At 35.6% G+C, this 20,950-nt stretch overlaps 2 long non-coding RNA genes across 2 annotated transcripts; both read left to right on the top strand.

Moving 5' to 3' along the window:
• The first annotated feature begins 414 nt into the window (after nt 1–414).
• On the top strand, nt 415–15,198 carry LOC116780536. Its single transcript, XR_004354512.1, has 4 exons — nt 415–497; nt 1,314–1,483; nt 9,873–9,932; nt 15,116–15,198. It is a non-coding gene; the product is annotated as an uncharacterized LOC116780536 (long non-coding RNA).
• A 1,359-nt stretch (nt 15,199–16,557) lies between these two features.
• Nucleotides 16,558–20,342, top strand: LOC116780541. Its single transcript, XR_004354515.1, has 3 exons — nt 16,558–16,612; nt 18,279–18,337; nt 20,251–20,342. It is a non-coding gene; the product is annotated as an uncharacterized LOC116780541 (long non-coding RNA).
• The last annotated feature ends 608 nt before the right edge of the window (nt 20,343–20,950 follow it).

The raw sequence follows: 20,950 nt of genomic DNA, 5'->3' as shown, positions 1-20,950 counted from the left end.
CAAGCCTCGAGAAAATGGCCGGGGAGGTTTTAATTGTGTGTTAGAAAAGGTGTTTTCTCCAACACGGTTTTCATGCACTGGAATGGGCTGCCCAGGAAAGGGATTGAGTCACCACCCCTGGAGGTAAAAAGATGTGTAGTTGTGGCACTCAGGAACACGGTTTAGTGGTGGGCTTGGCAGTGAAGGGTTAACATTTGGAGTTAATGACATCAGAGGTCTTTTCCAACATAAAAAGATTCCATGATTCTCTGATTCGCAGTAACCAGAGTGGTTAATCACTTACAGATAGATCAGTTTACCCCAAATTTTCTGCTCGTTGATCTGATTATAACTTTATATTCACTGTGTTTTAAAATTGCAATCCAATTTAGGCCTGCATTCCCTAATCAGACAATAGGTTTATTTATTCTTTTGATTTTATAGTTGTTCAAATCTTTTTGCCTGGAAATCCAACAACATTCCAGGTACTCTGAACCCCATGCACTACCTGATTGGAGGTACTATTTTACTTGCCTGCTAAACACTTTTCCTAGGTTTTCCTAAACGAACTAACTCTGTCACCTTTCCTGTTCCCCATGCTGTGCAATAATGTGGGAGGGCTTTTTGTTTCTAAAGATGACTTGGCTCTTGAAAAAAGATATTTCTTATAAAATATTGCTTTGATTGAACTGAGCTGTGCACACAGAGGCAGAATCTTTGGGTGCCCTACTTGCCACAACCAGAGATCCTCCCATCAGAGTCCAAGACTGCGTAGTAGGGTAAAATAATATAACAGAAGTGTTTCAAGGTGGAAATATTCTATTTCATGTTGCAATTGTTTTTTTCTTGATGCTCAAAGGCTTAATATCTTGAGGGAGAGTTTGTGTTGTCTTAATTCTGTGACAACTGGTATTTTGGGACAGGAAGCAAAAATGTAGTTTACTTACAATCAAAGAACTCTGAAGATAGATGTGCTCTGGGGAACAGGATATAGGAACATGGAAAACAATTACTGATAGATCAGTGAGTTGCACATGTTTCTTCCCTCTGTAAGTGACTAAACATATAATGTTAAGATTATATTTGACCAAAAAGAAGTTCGCCTATAATGTTCTGATGCTCTCCTGCTTAGTAGAAAAGCAACAGTATTTTTTTTCAGTAATATATCAAAGGACTGTTACTGAAACAGGTAGTTCTTTCATTTTAATGCAATTTTCTCCAATGCAAAGAGCATTTTGCAGAATATACTGAGAAGTGAGAATATATGTTGTCATCATAATTCATGCAAGTTTGAATTATTTTCCTATCGTTGTCAAGTCTTCTTGTCTTTTTAGTTGGCTTTTTAAGGGAGACAACAGACAATATCAGACATGTGGTCAAACATCATGTAATCCTGGTTAGATTTCTCAACATGTAAAATCAAAATCTGTTGCATAAGGATTTCAGTACAACCTTAGTGGAGAGACATCCTTTTTGAATTTTGCTTGTCCTGTTCATGCATGATGTAAGCCCTGCTTTTGAAAAATCACTTTTAATATGTGTGTGTGTGTGTGCTTCTGACACTAATGAATCCAGGTTGTACTTGGGACATCCAGGTACTCTAGTAAGATGATTTACTGATACTTCCTCTCATTACCTAAATTCTTTTGGAGGACTAAGTGTAGATCCCATATAATCACACTGTAAATTATTTATGTAGTTTTAATTGATCCAGTCTGGAAAAAAAATGTAAGTTGTAAGATTGCAAGTCAGAACTCAACTCTTTATGTTTTTTTTCTGTTTTCAGTAACAAAGAATGGCTTTCAACACCATAACACGTGAAACAGGAAAGAAACACATCACCTACGATTAAAATCTATTGGCCAAAGATGTGTGATCTATAAATTTCTTTTAACAACTGCCAGAAAATGAAATGGCAAACAAGAGATTCTCATGTGACAGATCATTCCTGAGCCTCGCAGCATGGTAGAGGGAAGGCAGTTGAATTTTTGTGTGGTTAAAACAACAATCAACAGGAGTGCAAATGTACTGCACATCTTGCAGTAAATAAAAATATCTTTCACTCTCACCATAGAATTAGGAATTCCCCTCATGTCTAGCCCCAGCTCTTCTCTGCTTCCCCCTCTCTATTTATTCCACTGAATGTAGAAACAGTTTGTTGGGGATTTTTTATCGTATTCTGAATTTTAATATGACAGCAGGTCAGAAGTGATGCCTCTTGTTAATTAGGGGAACTGGTAGCAATATCTGAAGTTAAGACTGTGTAATTGATCATTCCTACCTTCCAATTGTTTCCCAAACTGAAAATCTGGGCTGCACTTTTGTGTGCCTGCTTCAGGGTGAAAGTGCTTGGAGAGCCTTGTTAGGAGATGTCGTGAATGTTTTAGAAATTCTTAAGAATGAGTTGCTGAAAACTTGTTTTGTTTACATTTTCTTAAATTTTTTGTTAAAATAAAGACCCAGAAACTACTAAAAACCTGTAATATTTTTATATTAGTGATGCCTTCTCTGAAGCTGTGTCCTATAAAATGGTCAGTCCACACAATTTCAAGCAGCACTTAGACTTTGAGGACTAAGCTCTTAGCTGACTCTGTGTGTGCTGGGTCTGCTATAAGCCAATATTGTATTTGCATTCAGGATTCTCCTGCTGTTCCACCTCCTCAGAGAGGAATGATTTCAGCTGCAAGCCTTCTGCAATTAAGTACTGTTACACTTAGAGTAGAGCTCAATGCATGTCTCAGAACCTGAAGTCCTCTCAAATGGCACTAGATACTACATTCAGACAACTACATTTTACTTTAAGATCTGATAGCTTTGTTTTACGTAAAAGTATTCAAATGAGATATTTAGAAATTAAGTATTTAACAGCACAAATAAGTCTTCAAAACTAAAAGCAACTTAAATATGTAGATCAGGTATAGCAAGCTCTATGTTAGGAACTAATTAAAACACCCTGACATATTTGTCAGGTTTTATCAGTAAACCAGTGGAGTAAACAATCTCAGGCATTATAGCAAATAGATGTTATAAATTGCTGGGGTTTTACAGATGTGATTAGTTCTCTGTAGTTTAACCAAAGATTTCCTTAATTTTGATTTAAAAGATTAGACAATCAGTTTAAAATTATTTCTAGTACTTTATAAAGCTGTTTATTCTGGTATTTTTCTCCACACAGTCAACACAGTAAGCTTGCTCTTCCAGGCAGATTGATAAATACTGAACAGAGTTTATTTTGCCAAAAACAAGCCCACAGCTCCTCTCCCCACAAAAAACCACAACAAACAACAACAACAAACCCTAAACAAAAAAAAACATGGAGAAGAAGAAGAGGGAGAAGGAGAGATAGACTAATCAGATTTAAAATAAAGTTAAAAATTTAAAATAAGGTGTTTATAATTTTAATTTGCAATCTGTGTAAATTACTTAAGTCTAAAATCCAGCTCTACTGAGGACCAAGCCTTATGGCTGAAAATTCTTGATTTTATGGAACTTAATATGAAAATAACATATAAAAATACTTCTTATTTGGTGTTTACTCTTTAATCCTTATTACAGGTGAAAATCAACAGAATCCACTAAAATTTTAAGATGAATATTACACATAGCAAGTGACCCTAATTCCAGTCTCCCTTCGAAACATTTTTAAAATTCCCTTCTCTTTCTGTATTTTCTGTTTCTTTCATTTAAAAGAATATTTTCCTAACCTTTTTTTATTCTCCCTGATTCTGGATTTTGAAAAATTTGTCCACACTTTATAAGTTGTTCTTTCCAAAAGCAGGCATAATGTCTCAGCTGCTAAGTCGAACAAAACAGTTATTCCCTATGCCTTCTATTTCTGACTGAGTTTTATCTGTTTCTTCGAGCTCGTTATGCCATTCATTTATAATTAGTCTGTTGTCAGTTGAAACTCTCAGACCCTTTGCTGCTTTAATGCTGCTCGATCAACTACTCATTATCTGAGCAGTAAGAATGATATCCCGGTCTCTGTCCTCTTGGGTATTTCTGCATGGAACAGCAGCACAATATCCACTTTTGCGGCTACGACCGCCAAATCACCGGCTTTGCAAGGATCTCCTCTAGCCAGAATCTCCAAATCAGTCTGATTTTCCTTGCAGCAACACCAGCAGTGAGATAACTCCCTGCCTTCTTTTATTAGGTCTGACCAATACAGGTTTTTACAGGGCTGTGTAGCCTCTCTATATGGCTTGTTTCCTGGGCTTGAAAATTAGGACCCTGTCAAGATGCTTAGCTATGACTGTGTTGGTGAGTGAAGGAGTAACAGAACAGTACATTTCTAAACAATGCTCTAGGGGTGCTTCCATGCCTGTTTTCCTCTTATGCTGTGGGACAGGGCTGCGGTCAGTTGGGGTGAGGTCCTTTCCCTCAGGGACCATATCCCCTAGCAGCTCCCTGACACTCACCTTTACCCACAGTCACTTACGCCTGCTCCAGGGTTATACTGGAATAGTCACCTGCTCCCAGGCTAACCCTGCATCTGGAACTTTTGGATGCTTATCTGAAGTGGCATTTCCAGTTCATCATCCAGCTTACCAGTGGAGTGTTGAGTAAGCTCTGCTGCATGGGCAGTGACACAGGGTGACACTTTACTCTGCAGGAGAGTTGCTGCCAGCCGTGGCCTCTGTGTTTATTTATTAGTGGAAGCATCCAGAAAGCCTGATAAGAGACTTCAGAATTATTTTTTTGGAGGCATAAAAGTTTAATGCATGAACTTCATGTGTGTGTGCATGTTAATGCAGAATGTGGTACTGCTTGCTCGATTTGCAATATTTATAGTCTTGCTCCAAGAGCTGGCTTAAAATAGATTAAAATAAACACAGTGTTGGTCACCAGTTGACAGAAAGGTACACACAGCTTCATTAGAGTTGTGTTAGTTTGCAGCAAAGACATGTCTGAGGTATTAAGAAGCTAGAAAGTAGAAGTCTGCAAATAAACACCTCTAAAATGTATTTTGGATTCCCCAGACCTGTAAGATAGGGGTCATGTGTGACGTTACTCAACAGCCATAATTAGTGCTTAATGAAAAAAATTAACCAACCTTGTAAAAGTTAAATACATAAGAAATCTCAAATAACTAGTTATTTTCTAGGGAAATCTCAATGACTCAAACTCTCCTACAACCAGTAACAAAACAACTTCTTTAAAAGGTCTTTTGATTATTCAAATAAAATTCAAACACTTGTAATCTTAGCTTTTTGTTCCTTCTCAAAATACTTTTGTGATGTGTTAGGCCAAAATCCATTTGTCAATAAATGACATAGGAAAAACTTGCCTGCATCATTTTACAGCTAAGAACCTGCTAAGAAGCAGTTGATTCCCATCCTTGTTGGAAGAAATATTAAGAATTATGGAGACATTAGACTTGGTGCAGTTCTCTGTTCATATGTGTAAAAGCATGTCTTGATCTTGTATTCCAGAGGTTTTTCACCTCGTTAAAGATTGTGATTGTTATGAAATTCCTTTTTCTCAATTTCAGATGTCATTTTGCAAAATCAAAACCAATACAACTACAGGCTATAATTTTTTAGGTGTCTCTAATCATGAAAAGCATATTAGATCTAGTAGTTAGTGTTAAGAAAATATTTGCCAGCATAAGGATAAGAGGACTTTAGAAACAGTTACCAAAAAAAGGAAGGTGTGAAGTATCTCATCAGAGGCGTCTTATAAACAGTGATGCAGACTGTAAAAAAATACCATTATTACCATTAATAGCGTTAATATCATTAAAAATATTATAAATAATTTGTACTTTTAATTGATGCTGTCTCAGCAGGACACAATATCTACTAGTCCAGAATTTATCCCTTTCTTTGTATTGTAGAAATTTTAGCAGCGTGTCATGCAACACCATGTCCCTCCTCAGAATAGAAAACTTAACAAATTTTACATGGTAGAACACTAATAAAAATAATAGTGAAGACAGAGGCTGATGGATATGGGAAACCCTTCCTGCCTGCAAGAAAAGCACGTCCAGGGTGGTGCAATTAGTTACTTACCCTCTAAAGTCTACATCAACTCAAGGTCAGAATCCTTACATTGGGGTTTTTTTCCATTTGATCCTGTATAATTTGGTTTTTTGGGAAATAGTTTGCTGTCTGAAGTTGTATTTTTCAATAATGGAAAATTGGATAATTGGAACATTGAATAAAGGGATCCCAAAGGGCTTTATTTCCCTAATTTAAATTAAACACACACAAAAAAAGGCAGAATAACCTCTCTACCGTCTCTACTGAGACAGAGCAGCGACACCACTGCACAGCCTCTCACAGCATTTGAGATGATAAACTGAGAAATTGCAGCTGAATAAGGATTCAGGTGGCTGTTTGAGGGCAGCTAGTGGACCATTTCAGCTGAGCATTTTAACAGAAGGCCACCAGCAAACAGGTTGGCAACTTCTTAAATTTCTGTTACGATGCGATATATAATAAACAGGTTATATTGGCATCCTCAGGAGAGCAGAGAGATGATAACATGGCATTGTCCTACTGATATCATCTGTGCTGTCATGGCTGTGTTAAATCTAACATTGTTAATGAGAAACATCAGAAGATTTTGCAAGCTCTTTAGAATTCCCTGAATTATTAATATTTTTGAGTTCTGGGTATATCTTGGCAGGATCAACATACAATTATGGTTTTTTGTTTCATTCAGTTCATGCACTTCATACAGCTAAATTTGATGCTTCCAACTGGAGAGCAAGTTAAAGTGAGTTTACAAATTTCTGCAACATTACACAGGCAAAATTGCTTAGTTAATTTTCAAATAGCATGAAAACTGATTTTTAATTGTATTTGCAACTGAATAGAGAAAGGGTACCTGTTGAATATCAGATTCATTTCAGGTTGCAGTCTTCAAAAATTGCTAATTAAAACAGTGGGTCATATCTTGTGGTCTCAAAGACATTTGATTTTTCTTTTGCTTGGAAACAATACCATCCTGTTAACTGTTACTGAAGTACAAATCTGACAGTTACCAGGAAAGGGCAAGGCAACCACATACTGACAGGATTTTAACTTTGTCAGTATTATGTGGAAGGCCTAAGGAAAATGAGCATCACAGGGAACAAAGCTGTTGTGCTGTGATGAAACTGAGACAAAGTGTTTACAGCTCCTCCTGTATGAACTAGGCTTTACATAAACACACAGTGAGTTTCTAAATTGATTTACACTACTGAAAATGTACTCGTATGGGTAGTAAGTTTGCACAAGTGACATTATAAACACGGTGGGTAATATTCTGGGAGCTGCAGGATATCCATAAATGTCAGCAGTAGTGCCTTAAAGCCACTTATGTCTAATTTTCCCCAGAAGGAGAAAAAAATATTCTCCAGTCTACAAAAAAAAAAAAAAAGCAAAAGCCCTACTTACAGAAAACAAACAAAAAGCCCCACTAAAATACCCTCCCCAAAATTTAAAATACTAGAAAAATAAGAAGATGTGGTGTCATTTCTTAGCATGACAGAACTGTTGACTGTGACCTTGAGGACAGTGGCTTGGTTTGCTGACAGGCGGGGTTGGGAGGCTTTGATTCCCTTCCAGATCCTCCTCCTCCTCTGAATACAGCCATGGACATCAGTCCTGCAGCCAAGGTACATGGCTTTGCTCAGGAAAAGCTTGCCAATGGGGTCAGATAGCTCAGCTGCCCATCAGGAGACCCATTTTCCTCTAAGACATCAACTGCTAAGTACTTTCTTTACTTCTCAGGAATATTTTACTCTTAGGACCTGTGGTGCCAGATACCTGGCAGTGTTTGAAGCTATGAGCCTTTAATTCCTCTTCAAGCTATAGTTCCTTATAAGGCAAGAAAAGCTGTGGCTCTCATCAAACCATAAAAAAGGACCATGTTTGCAAATTGTGGAAATGATTGTAAGGCAAATAAATAACAACAAGGTTCTGTAAGTTCAGTTTTGCACATGGCAATGCAGATGGCTTATGTCCTAAAGAGAAATTCTAAATCTTTCATTGACTAATGAAATAACACAACTAGTGCTTCAAAGGTTGATGTGGTTATGTCCACTGTGTGCTCAAGGAGTCTGCTTTGAGATAAAGAAAAGAATACTGCTTCCCTTACCTCAAATATATTTTTCCTTGCTTTTATTTGTAGTATATATCTTAGAAAGTTGAGAATGGAAGTTGCTGAATTTTGTATACTTTTTGTCTTATTTGTACGTGAATTTGCTAGATTGTCATGAAACCTGGGCCACTGACATCTGAATAGAAAAAAAATTGAAGAGAGTCAGAAAGTAAGGAACATTTATTTTAAAGAAAATCTGGAACTAGACTGTTGCAATAATAGGAAGAAAGGTTGTGCTTAGAGGTTATCAACCTTCACAGTGCTCCTACATTTATTAGGCAAATGAAATATAAATTTGTTTTCTTACTGTTAAGTCTTTATTTCCTGAATTTAAGGGGTATCTGACTGTCAGTATGATCTCATATTGAACTGTAGTGTTCTTCCTCTTGTTGTAGAGTATTATATTGATTCAGATAACACCTCTGCAGTCAGTCTAATTGTGGGATAAAGTACTAAATGGTCTGAAAATCTGAAACACACTCTATGACTTCTCTAAGAATTTAGTATTCTACCATTCTTTGCTTTCAGATATCTTCCAGATCATGTGCTACTTCATAGTTGAGGTCATTCCACAATGGTCTTAAAAAAACACAAAATCCAAGGAGCTGTCAGTCCATTTCTGATCCATTTTTTATGTTCTCACCCTTGTTGTACAGGAAAGATTATAACATGATCTTAAAATGAGAAATGTAAATACATTGAATATTTGGAATGAGGTGAGAAATGTCTTTATAATTTACTGCTGCTCTTTGAAGATATTGGCCTTCCTGGCAGCTAAGCACCTGATTGCAAAGTACGCAGAAGTCAGGGAAAAAAAATATAGAAGACTTTGATGATCTTTCTATCAGGTCATTTTATTTCACGTCCTGTGTAAGTATTTACACTGTTTATGAAAAATTTTGAAATGAGTAGATTGTGTCTGCCAGTTTTTATTTGGATATCTTATAACGATTCATAAAGAAGTAATGTTAGCAGTTTTATCAATCCTTCTGATAGATTCAAAATTGTTTTCTGTTCATCTCAAAGTTTCATTTTTTTCCACGGGGAAAAACAAGCCAAATTCTGTAACCTTTGCACATGATTTATAGTAAATCCACTGCATTGAATCTATTGTTCAGACTCAGTTTCATTTGTCTTGCCCTACGCTGCACTTTCTGTAAGGCAATAACACAGTTTTCTTTGGCTGATTTATGCTAGGAATGTAATTATGAAATTCCAAGTCTGGGTCCTGCACTCCCTTCTCAGATATTCAACAGAAAAAATCAAAGGCCCCTTTGAAATAGAAAGAAAGGGAGCTAAGCCTACAACAAGGCCATTTATTGATGTTTGAAAAATTTTTTACACCAGTTCATGCTGTCAAGCCCTGAAAATGCATTTTTGTGGCCAAATATAGGGGAAAAAAGTTAGGAATATAAACAACAGCTGTGGGAATTGTTCTCAGCTCTGAGCTACACAGGAAGGCAAAGTCGAGATGATCTCTGTGTACTTAGTAGACCTGCTTTTGTTGTGGGTGATCCAAAGACTAATGGATTATTCCAAGAAAAACACTCTCACTTAGCTCTGATGTCCTAAAGGCATTTTTTACTCCAAAGTTTCAGTGGCTGTCAGAGATACCAGATCCCATAGTTCACATTTCATTCCCCTTGGAAATTAAGACTGCTCCGCTGCTCAAAGAAATCAAGACACCAAGGTAATTAAACATTTTTTGTTTTTTTGCTGTTAAGTCTTTCTTTCCTGAAGTTAAGGGGTATCTGAATATCAGCATGATCTCTTTGTGAATTGCACTGTTCTTTTTTGTAGAGGGTCTCACTGTGAGCCACATTAATGACAGCTAACAATATAAGGAGTTGAACAAAGAAAATGTAAGTAATATTTTAATTAGAAACAAACCCCCTCATTTCATACCTATTGTATGAAACACAATAAAGTAGAAAAAATAGAAACACAATAGATAGTTTGCTCTTGATGAAGTAAAGAAGATAAAAGAAAGAAATAGCCTGACTAATTATGAAAAAGTTGGTATTTAAAAGAAATGCTGAGGAAGAAAGGACATATATATGAGGTAGACCACAGTTTTCAAAAACAACTTGCATTACAATCTCCAATGTGTTGGGACAAAGCTCCAGTCAGTGAAAGAGAGGTCTATTTACATCACTAATATCCATAAAGGAAACAATTGACATAGATGAAGAGAGGTTAGATAAAAAGCCAAGGATGACTACAATAGAGTTCTGGGAAATTGCTACTTGATGTCATACATGTAAAAAAGTATAAAACTGAATAGATGGAGACCTAGAAATTGAAAAATGGAATAAAGACATTCACAACAATTACATTTGTCTACTGCTTAAAATTACCAGCCTAATTACTTTCAAATGCTTCTCCTCCTTTAAACAAGCTTTAGAACTATATGCATGACATGAAATAGTCATGGAATATTGCCCCACTAAAGTGTAGATGTACATCTGCAATTAGAGCTCTTGCCTGTGCCTTACACTGAGGAATTGTGAAGTAAAAGAAATATCAAAAACTGTTTAGAGTGATTTAAAAAGAATTAGGCTGTTACAATAAGGCTGAAGAATGTAGACCTATTAATTACTGAATTAACTTCCTTTCTCAAATTTTCTGATACAAAATGTAGAAAAAAAGATCTCCGGAAAGAATTTTTTAAGGGATAATATTCATTCACATTGAGAAACTAGTAGTCAGAATAGTAAACACTGCTATAAGAAATTGTCACCTTTCACACCTCAACATGGAATCTGTTTTAAGCGTAACACTCATTTGTAAACTCAAAGAATCAAGGCTGTAGCCTTGGGATTATTCCTTAAAGTAATCATTGTGGCTATGAATGTGTTTGAAAAAAATTATGAAACCCTAACAATATAATGCTACAAAGATTAGACAGGGCAATCCAACTGCTCATTTTCATTCCAAAATGCTATACTCAACATAAAGTATCATTGTTAATGTGAAAGACTTCGTTAATCAAAGTCTTTCCTTACACAGAGTACAAGAGACGCAGTGAAGTGATTTAACCTTCAGAGCATCACTCCTGTAATTGAACCATACACTTTTATTCACTGGCAAACAAGGCAGACTTTGGGTGGTTTATTGAAAATGACAGAAAAGAGAGGACAAGGTTTTAAGTTCAAAAAAGAAAGAGGATCGTATTTTACTACAGGCTTATAAACTACCGGGAAACTATTGAATATATCTATAAGAATATGAACGCTAACGTTGCTTTTTCAAGTGTAGAGAAGTAAAATATAGTTATTGTTATCAAAACAGAAATAATTAGGTGGGGGAGGGCATCATTTTATTGATCTATCATCAGGAGATTCAATGTAAACCTGTAAACAAACCCTCTCACAATGGAAAACATGCTCTATGATAATAGTACCTGAAGACAAGTAGTTTATTTTCATTTGGATGAAATGAATGCCAGGAGAAAGACTTCATCAGAGGCAAAAAATAACTATAATTAAATAAAAAAATATGCAATTAGCTGTTCATGCACCAACGGGGATGACTCATTACAGAGAAGGTATGAAAAGTAGGAAAGATCAAGAAGAGACTGCAGGAATATTCAAGGATCCGAAAACAAAAAAAAAAAAAAGAACACCAAACCAACCAAACAACAATAAGAAAAAAACCCCAAACAAACAAACAAAAAACCCACCAAAAAATAACCCCATTGTCAATCACCTTCAACACTGAAACAAGCATGAAATATTTTAAAAATAAAATAAAGAAAAATTAATCTAAGGGATACACTGAAGAGCTTCATTGGCAAAAGGTAATTGGCTAGAACAAGAAATAAAAGGCCAAAAATAAAACAATCTTAAAATGTATATGGATGTCAAAGCAAAACTCCCAATGGGACTCTGTTGGGAAATGGCTGAAGAATATTTTCCTACGTATAATTGCGGTATTGTTGTTACTTATGTAATTTAAAACTGCCTTGTGTGATGCTTTAAATCTTACAGATCTTGAATTCTTGGTTTCACATCATGATTTTTTTTCTTTTTTTTTTTCAACAATGTGAGTCTTTTCTCAATGCATTGAGAAATTCAAAGTTTCAATCTGTCCGTTGAGTGGATGAAGTCTCCTGCCTTACTTAAATATATGGGCTCAGGCACCGTCCCCAGTTCAACACTTCAGCCAGTGCTTGCCATGTCCTTCCTGTGACCAGTCACTGGACATGACCTTTCCTGGGCTCTAGCACAATTCCTGTAGCAGGTATCCCAGCTTGGCCAGATGGATGAGGATTCCCAGCAGGAGCTCATCAAGAACCCACATCCATGGAGGTACAGAAACTTAGAAAAGGTGGTCTTTTCTCCAACTCAGAAACACCAGTTAGTTCTCCAATGATTTGGGTAATACTTTAGAGGGCTTTGAATTTTACACAGATCTTTTAATTCTGAGGAACACAGAGTTGATATCTGTAGCATATCAAGAGGGTAGTTAAGCTCTAAGGTAGTTTGTGTAGGAACACTCCCTCCACCCACCTGAAACTGGGCAAATGTGCAACCAAGAATACCAGTTTTATAGATCCAGAAAACAGCAGGCAAAAAATAAACTTGTCTTTAATCTGTGGCTCTGAACTATGCCTCATTTTATATGTAACATAAAAATGCAAAGAGCAGAGTAACAAGAAAAAAATGTGTAGGTGGTGCTTAATGGAAACAGATAAAATGAGTAAACAATAAAGTCAAAGCTGAAGTGGTATAACTTATGTTCTTAAACCTCTTAGCAAGATTCTTTATCTTTGAAAATTTGTTCCTTTGTGAAGGATAATGTTAATAGGATACTCAGAGAGATCATTGTTAATAAGGAAATGTTAAGTTCAAAGCAAGATAAGGAGTTATAGGCTCGAGAATGTGTATGTAGTTTTTATAATATGAAGTCTTCAAGGTACAAAGAGGGCACTAGATCTGACAAAGAATGTAGACTCTGCTGAATGTAGACTGAAGGGTTGTTTCGTTGCCCCATACCTTGACTGAATGGAACACATGCATAACAACAGTTTCTACCAGTAAGATGCTCTAGGCCTAAAAAGATGTTCATGTGGAAATGCTCAGAAGTACCTCTACAGGTATCTTTTCATTATTAATTCCAAAACCTTCTTAAAGCGTACACAGTGGAAAAAGAATAAACTTTTGTTTTCTTTGTTTGTATGTCTTTGTGGATAGACACATAGGTAACGAGAGTTTGCCAAAATAAAGTACACGAGACTAAATTGGTTCCCTCTTTTCTTAGATCAATAACCCTTGGGGATGACTGCTAAAATACAAATTTTATTGATTATTTAGATTTGCAATTTTACATAGTGCTTACCTATCTGTATTTGTATAGTTCAAAACATACACTTCCTGGTGTGACATCACCTGCCATGAATAACAGGGATATTCCTTTTGCAATATTAGGTGAAGACTGAGAAAGACCAGGAAGGATCAAAAGCCAGGAATGACGTTCATCTGTCCTAATACTTATAAGAATAGAATAGAAGTGATTCCATGCTTTCATAGGGTGGGAAGATTGTGAGGTTGGAGAGGTGAAAAGATAAAAACCCCACAGATTTTAGTTCTCACATAACAGAGCCAAGCCATGACACATTTATGAATAAATCTGTTCTAGTACCATTCCCAGCTCCAAGGAAAAAGAAGAAAAAAAAAAAAAAAGAAAGAGAGCAAGAAAGCCAACAGAACAATGAGTATCAGAAACCTTGATAAAAGACTTTTTCACAGAATTTGTACTCTGAATTTGCTAACACAAGAAGTGTAGGTAGCACAGATAAGCCTTTTGCATTTTGGATACTGAACCATACTGCTTTGCCCTAAATTTTTGAAGCATCCAATAGTTCCTGTAGTTATAAATGTAGCTTTAATATCAAATTTATAGAGCAGAGCATTTTAACAGTTATTCAGACACTTATATTTTTCTTTAAAAAATGCTGTTTCAGCAAAATGTAAAGCTGATTTCAAAGAAAGTTTCAGCTCTAAGTATTTCTCAGAGCCAAAGCATTTATTTAAAAAAAGAAAAATGAGGTTTAGCCTTTCACGTCAGAATAGCCAATATTTTTTCATAAGGTTATCAATCTCTCAGATAGGGATTTTTTTTTTAAATTCAAGCTCTGATTGGCAAAGGGTAAAACCTGATACGGAGCCCAGAGAAAGTCCCCTTACTGTTTTGACATTGGTCTTCTTCTGCTTTTTTTTTTTTAATGAATACACAGAGTCCCAGATGAATCATATTAGGGACAAAAAGTTTACAATTTGCTTTTACAGGAAAAATTATAAAGTGTAATTCTAGAGTGTTCACAAATGCCTCTTTCCCCCCTTTCCCATCCGACCCTGATTTATGTTTCTAAGCAGCGAGAAGGGGCAGTGTAGCTCTTACTCCTGGGATGAAACTAGTGTAACACTCACTGATGGGGTCACAGTGGGTTGCACAGGTTTCTTCTACTGCTTGTCTCTGGATCACTTCCTCAATGTTCAGTTTCCTTTGGATCCAACAAATAAGGAAGTGTTCCCATACTGGGGACTCTGGAGCTCTTTCCCATGATTCACCTCAGGTACTATTGTGTCGTAATTGGAATTGCCTTCTAAAGGCAACTGATCTCTCTCCATTGACCATTAAAAGAGTTTATGCACCCCTCTTAAACTATGTTTTCACTTTACAGATGGAGATGAATCACCTCTTTTTTTGTTTGTTTTGGTTTTCAAAACAAAAGGTGGGAAGAGTAACACATTCCTACATCCACAGACTCTTGGAAAGATAAATACATTACAAGGATGAAAGGAGCTGTATGGTAATTACTGCCATCAAATAACAGAGGGCTTATGATTTTAGAAAGATTTATATAACAATTTGACAAATGCTGACCCTGGTACAACACGACAGCTTCAGGTCTGGCAAGACCCAGGTAATCATAAAACCACCAATTATAAAAGAAATTAGTAACTGAAATATTTCTCCTTATTTCAGTTTAATGATCAAAAATTATGTACCTACACCCAGTTCATGTGTTTTATTCTTTAAGGAAAGCATAACTGGATTATGTTCTTCACCTTTGTCATACTTCAAGTCTCAAAAAATGAAATCAAGGGAAAAAGAGGAATTTCTTTTTTTTGATGAGTGAGAAGTTAAAACATTCACCAGTTGCAAAACTGGTGGGAGCCTCCAAGACCAGCAGAAATGTTTGATGCAGTGCAAACGAAATTTTAAATATTGGAGTGTTTCAGATCACTTGTTTAAGTTTGGTATGTGACAACAGAAATCTAGGAGAAATCTCTTCATTTTCAGGACTGACCTACAATATTATGCAACATTTTTCATTTCCCACTTTTAGATATCCTAAAAGAGAATGACTGAACACACTCTTTTCTGGGCCAGAATTCTTTAGTCTGTATCCATTTAAATGATAAATCCTTTTCATTCTGCTGAATTTTCTGTTTCACATTCATTGCCTGCACTAAATTGTCCCCAATGTCCTGGTTTATTCAAGACTCATTCACTCACAAGATAGCCCCAAGACACTAAAACTGGTCAGCACATTGCTTGGAAAAATAAATCCTTTTCTACTTTCTCAAACACATTTGTCTCCTTAGCCCTGAAACAGTTCTTATCCAAATCAATACTGGTATCAGGATAATTAAAATCTGCCATGTTTAAAGTTTTGGCATTCTTGCAGACCTCTCTTATCTATGAAACCATTTCCTGACAGACATTGCTTACTGCCCTTGAAATCCAGGGCTACATTTTTAAATCATCTCAACACCATAGTGTGCTCTTTTATTCAAAACCTGCCTACCTCAGCTGAAATATTTCGATAATTGCTTAAACTTTTTCTCCCTTACTGACGCTGACTATTGTTTTCTCCTTTGTTGTCAATACTTGTCCAGTCATGTTAAATTTTTAATAATTTTCTCAATTCAACTATGATTGTATTACTCTATTTTTAAAGTTTCAGAGAAATACATTTCTAGCTCAGAAGTGAGGATGTGCCATCTTGTTATATTTACATAGACAAGAGTTTAACTCTCTTATTGAAATCCTCATTTGCACAGAACAACAGACAAAACAGAATCCTACACAGACAAGGCACTGAATGTTTGGGTTCTGTTCAAAAAGTATATTTATATTTACTAACTTTAAACATGCTAACAGTTTTATTGACTTGGCATTAATAATATGCCATAAGGTAGATGCCTAATTAACTATCTTGCTGACTTGGCATCTCAGTTCTTGTGCAAAAGGGATTTAGCTTTAACTAGTACAATGTCTACTGTCAACAACTGACACGTCAAGAACTCCAGGTTAAGAAGGTAAAACAGTTCACATGTTGAGATCTAGACAGTTTTCCTATAAAATCGTCTTTTTTTCGCTTTGCTAATCTAAAAACTGGCCCAGGTAATTTTCCATATTAGCAGAAAAAAAAGAAAAATCAATACATGATTATAAAATTGTATTTCTTATCTTCTAGTGCTCATGCTATCAGTAAAAATCTAGTTATCACAAACCATCCAACCTTCTCAAGGTTAGTGTGAATTTGCAGTACAGTTGTTGTATCTGTGCTATTTTTTTATTATAGAACTACTGCGTGTACCTTTTAATTTGGTTGTCAGGGGAGACAGGAAGCAATAATTAAGGCTAAAAGATGGGGTATGGAAGCTTTATTAAAGGATATATTGAAGATGGGAATTTGATCTGAGAATTAGATTATGATTAGAGTTGTTAATGCAGCTGTGCCACTCTTGAGTGACAGAGCAGCAGATGAACTGAACAGGCAATTATAACTACAGGAGTCTCCCTAATCTTTACAATCCCAACCTCACAGTCACATCCATTTAAATTAATTTTCATGAAGGCTGCAAATTTACAGCTTCACCAGATTGGAAATTTGTTTGTTTATTATCCACAGGAAATATTTTTAGGGAAGTAAATAGCACTGAGAGCCATCTTGTCTTTCTGCTTGTCTTTTTAACTTGTAGAATTAATAATATGAGATTAATCTGAAGGCTGCTGCCTTTATGAAAACTGATTGATTCTCAGCAGCCCAGTGTTATTATGATTATCTGTGGGAAGGTCAGAGGGAAGGCATGTAAAAGTCATAGCTGATTCATGAGTTCCCTATATTAAGCAGAAGATAAAAAAGGAGGCTTGTGTTGATCAGCGTTATAAGTGAGGAATCAGTCTTCCTTGCATTACTGAAACTGAAATTCTAGGAAAAGGATTTTAAACAACTTTGGACATAGTTATTTAAAGATATCTGTTGAGGAGAGATAGCAATAGTTCATTACTATGCATACTGAAAACCTTTTTAAGGAGTTCTTTGCTGCACAAAGATTAATTTACCACTACGTTTTCCCTCCTTACTAGTAATATAAATAATGGCTGTGGCTTAAATTGGCATTATATTTTGATAGACTAGTTTTTAACATACAAAAGAATATGCTACAGAACTGCTCAGAAACTTGGAAATGGAAACCATGAAACATCATTCTTCAGTTCCAGAGTTTTAATTTGGAATGTCTGTAATGAATGGAATAAGGTATGAATATTTAGAAACTAGGTATTGTTTTTGCAAAATGTTGAGCAGAGAGTTGTGGCAAGGAAAAAGAAAATGGTCACTTCTAAAAATCAGTGAGAGAAAAAAAAAATTCCCTACTGGTTGCCATTCAAGAAACCTGGAAGATAATTATAGAATATGATCACCTGCAGTTGCCAGATCAACAAAACACCTGGCTTTTAGAATGCAAGAACTTCCATCCAAGAACAGGTCTACGTATGCCTAATCTTCCCAAATACTGTAGTTTTTGCAGCAGTTTCATCTTAACTTCCCAACAGACTCAATCACATATCATCTTCATTGCTGACTATTTCTTTCAGAGGGAAATGTGGGTTAGTACTCTGACAGGAGGTTGATGTACATCCTTACTGTGTCTCTGATCTGGTCATCCAGGTGACTAGGTCAGCTAAAACACTAGAATTTAACTGTAACCAAGGTCGGTTAATAAAATTCAAAGCCTAGAGACTGCCCAGTGAACCTACTTCTCACAGAATATATTTACAAACTCAAAGTATATTCACAATTAGCTGAGGTGGGAATCTCAAGTTTGTGGTTCTAATGTGGTTCTAGTTATTTTACTAGAAAGTGATGTACTAGAGAGTACATCTTAAATTTCATATTTTCTGTATAACAGAGGAACATCTATTTTCCTGTGAACTTGAAAATGTCAGTCAGGTGCCGTTTTATATTCAAGTAGGTTATTTATGTTCTTCTGAAGAAAAATACTGAAACCAGCTATAGGAAAAATGTTGATGCTACACCTTAATATCTTTGTTCAATGTCAATATTTTAAATTACTTGTATACTCTCAATTGATCTGAGGTGGGAGACTAAGGGTCAATAAACAGAATACTTCATAAAAGCAGCTGACATGAGAATGGCTCCTGCAAAGAAACCATGGTGAAATACATATTAAAAAAATACAAAAAATGGTGCTGGAATTAGACGAGCAAAATATATTAGCAGTTGGAAGTATTGGAATTCCTTTTGTTATGATATATATTCTTTTTTTTTTTTCCAGAAGATTAATATATTTGAGACTTGTACATTTTCAAGATTTGGATTTATTTAAGAAATGTTGAATAATTCCTGTCATATTTGTCATATTTACTCAGCAATATAGCCTGCCTTCCTTGATCCTAGCTTTTCTGGGTCAAGGCTTCAAGGACAACATGCAGCATATTTTTTCAGATGCTCTGCTTTAGTAAGTGGCTCCAAAGTTCATCTTCTTTTAATTCAGAATCCATGTGAGATAACAGAAATATGTCAAAATGCACAGGAAAAAAATGGTTTTAAGAGTTTTTTTAAAAAATTTAAATCTTTGCCATCTCCTAAATACACAAATTGATTTTCTCTTGCAGAAACAAAAAGATATTCATTGATCTGAAATCAATGAATATCAGAAACTTACTGTAACCCGAGTTGAGATAACATGTTTGTCCATTTTTTTTTTGAGGAAAAGTCATTCAAAACCAATTTTTGGAGATTTATTTTCAACAACTGATTATTCATTCATGTTACTGTTGTTGACTTATAATTTGAAAACATTCATCATATGCTTAGTCAAGTCACATATGCAAAAGAAAATTGGTATGCACAAATGTCTGGCAAAAATCTGACAAAACTATCCTCCTTTTATTTTATTTTCTCATCACTCTTCCTGTCTTTGATTAACACTGTGCAATTATGACTCCTCAGTGTTTCCTCATATCCGAATATTAGTTGATTAATCTTGATGATAATGGATTGAGAACTGGTTTTAAAAACTAAGTATATGAAGTATTTTATTCAAGATGTTATTACTAATCTTTTTAAACATCCTTGACTTATTTGGTAATTATACTATTTATAGAAGGTGAGTACTTATCAGCTCTTGCTACTAAGAACTGTGGAGTAGATGAGTGAAATATTTTTCTTCCTCCAGAACGTATTGAATATTTTAAGTTCAAGGGTGATAAGTTTTGTGCTGAAACACATCTTCCCTGTGTAGGGATAAGAGGTAATACTATTTAGTTGGACGGAGTTCATGCTGCATCAGAGCTCTGTGCCAAACAGGAGAGAGATGCACCATCACTTCCCTGATGCAGAGGAATTTTCCAGAAGGAATTGTAATTACAGCTACTGCATGTATTTTTTTGGTATCTCTGTGAATCTATCACTACCAAAGGGTAAAGGATTTCTGCTGCTCATTATATTTAGATTATAAGAGTGGATCTGTGTGAGCAGGAAGAATATGAAACTGAGTTATCCTTTCACCATTTTACCTCCTTTCTAAGAAGGGAGAAAGTACCTTTGAGTGCCTGAGAAATCTGATCCATACAACATAAATCACCTTTATGAGTTGAGATCATTCGGTCCCTTTTCCTTGTCCTTTTAAAAATTAGAGTTTCTCAGATAGGAGAGTTTGGAAGGCCTGATTCAAAGCTCATGATTATCAGCAGGAAATCCACACTATTACATTGGTAACGCAATTCGTGACATGTTAAAATTCATATCTCTCAACAACTTCATCAATTGTCGTTATTTTAAAGTTTGTATATTCCTAATGCATAGAAATAATACTGGAATAAATACACCGTTATCTTATTTATGGCTTAAAACCATAGGCATCTGAGGAGTTTTATTTTGTGGCATCGTGACCAGGTCTTTTCCCTTTCTATGACAAAAATCCATTGCCTATCTGCTTGAAATATACTGAAGATTTCTCAACATCAGCCACGAGATGCAAAGATAAGGTCAAAACACTCTTGGATGTACAAATCCATGTTGATTTAATTCTAATAATAGTTTGGCCTAATACCGACATCATCAACAGAAAAATGTGGGTCATTATCCAGCTTTTGAGCTTGTAATCAGTAAAGTACATAGAGACACTCCCATTCCCCCAAACCCCAGAAGCTCTTTGATTTTGATCTTTGATTTAGATCATTATAAGACTGACAAGTTCTCTGAATAAAGAAAGGCAAAACCATCCATGTTGTTGTCTAAAAATTGTTGGTTCATGTAGGTTACTGCTCAGTTCAGGCACCCTTACAAGTCAATGTGCCTTTCCACTCAATTCATGGGAAGTACATGTTTCTTCAATGTAACCAAAGTATTTAAATCCATTTTTAAAGGTACTAGGCATTTAGGTGCTTTTGAAAGTTCAACTAGGTAAATATCTTTTTTATCATCCCTCAAAGCTTTTTGAAAGCAGGGAATAGATTTATTGATTAATACAGATGAAATAGCCAGGGTAAAATCCGACTTATCACATCAGGTGTTCTTTAATTTATTTTAGTTCCTTGATCCTTCAGAACGCTGCTT

This window comes from Chiroxiphia lanceolata, chromosome 1 (assembly GCF_009829145.1).
Source record: "Chiroxiphia lanceolata isolate bChiLan1 chromosome 1, bChiLan1.pri, whole genome shotgun sequence".
Classification (NCBI taxonomy): Eukaryota; Metazoa; Chordata; class Aves; order Passeriformes; family Pipridae; genus Chiroxiphia; species Chiroxiphia lanceolata.
The sequence above is the reverse complement of the archived record's forward strand: the minus strand, read 5'-3'. Positions and strand labels throughout refer to the sequence as shown.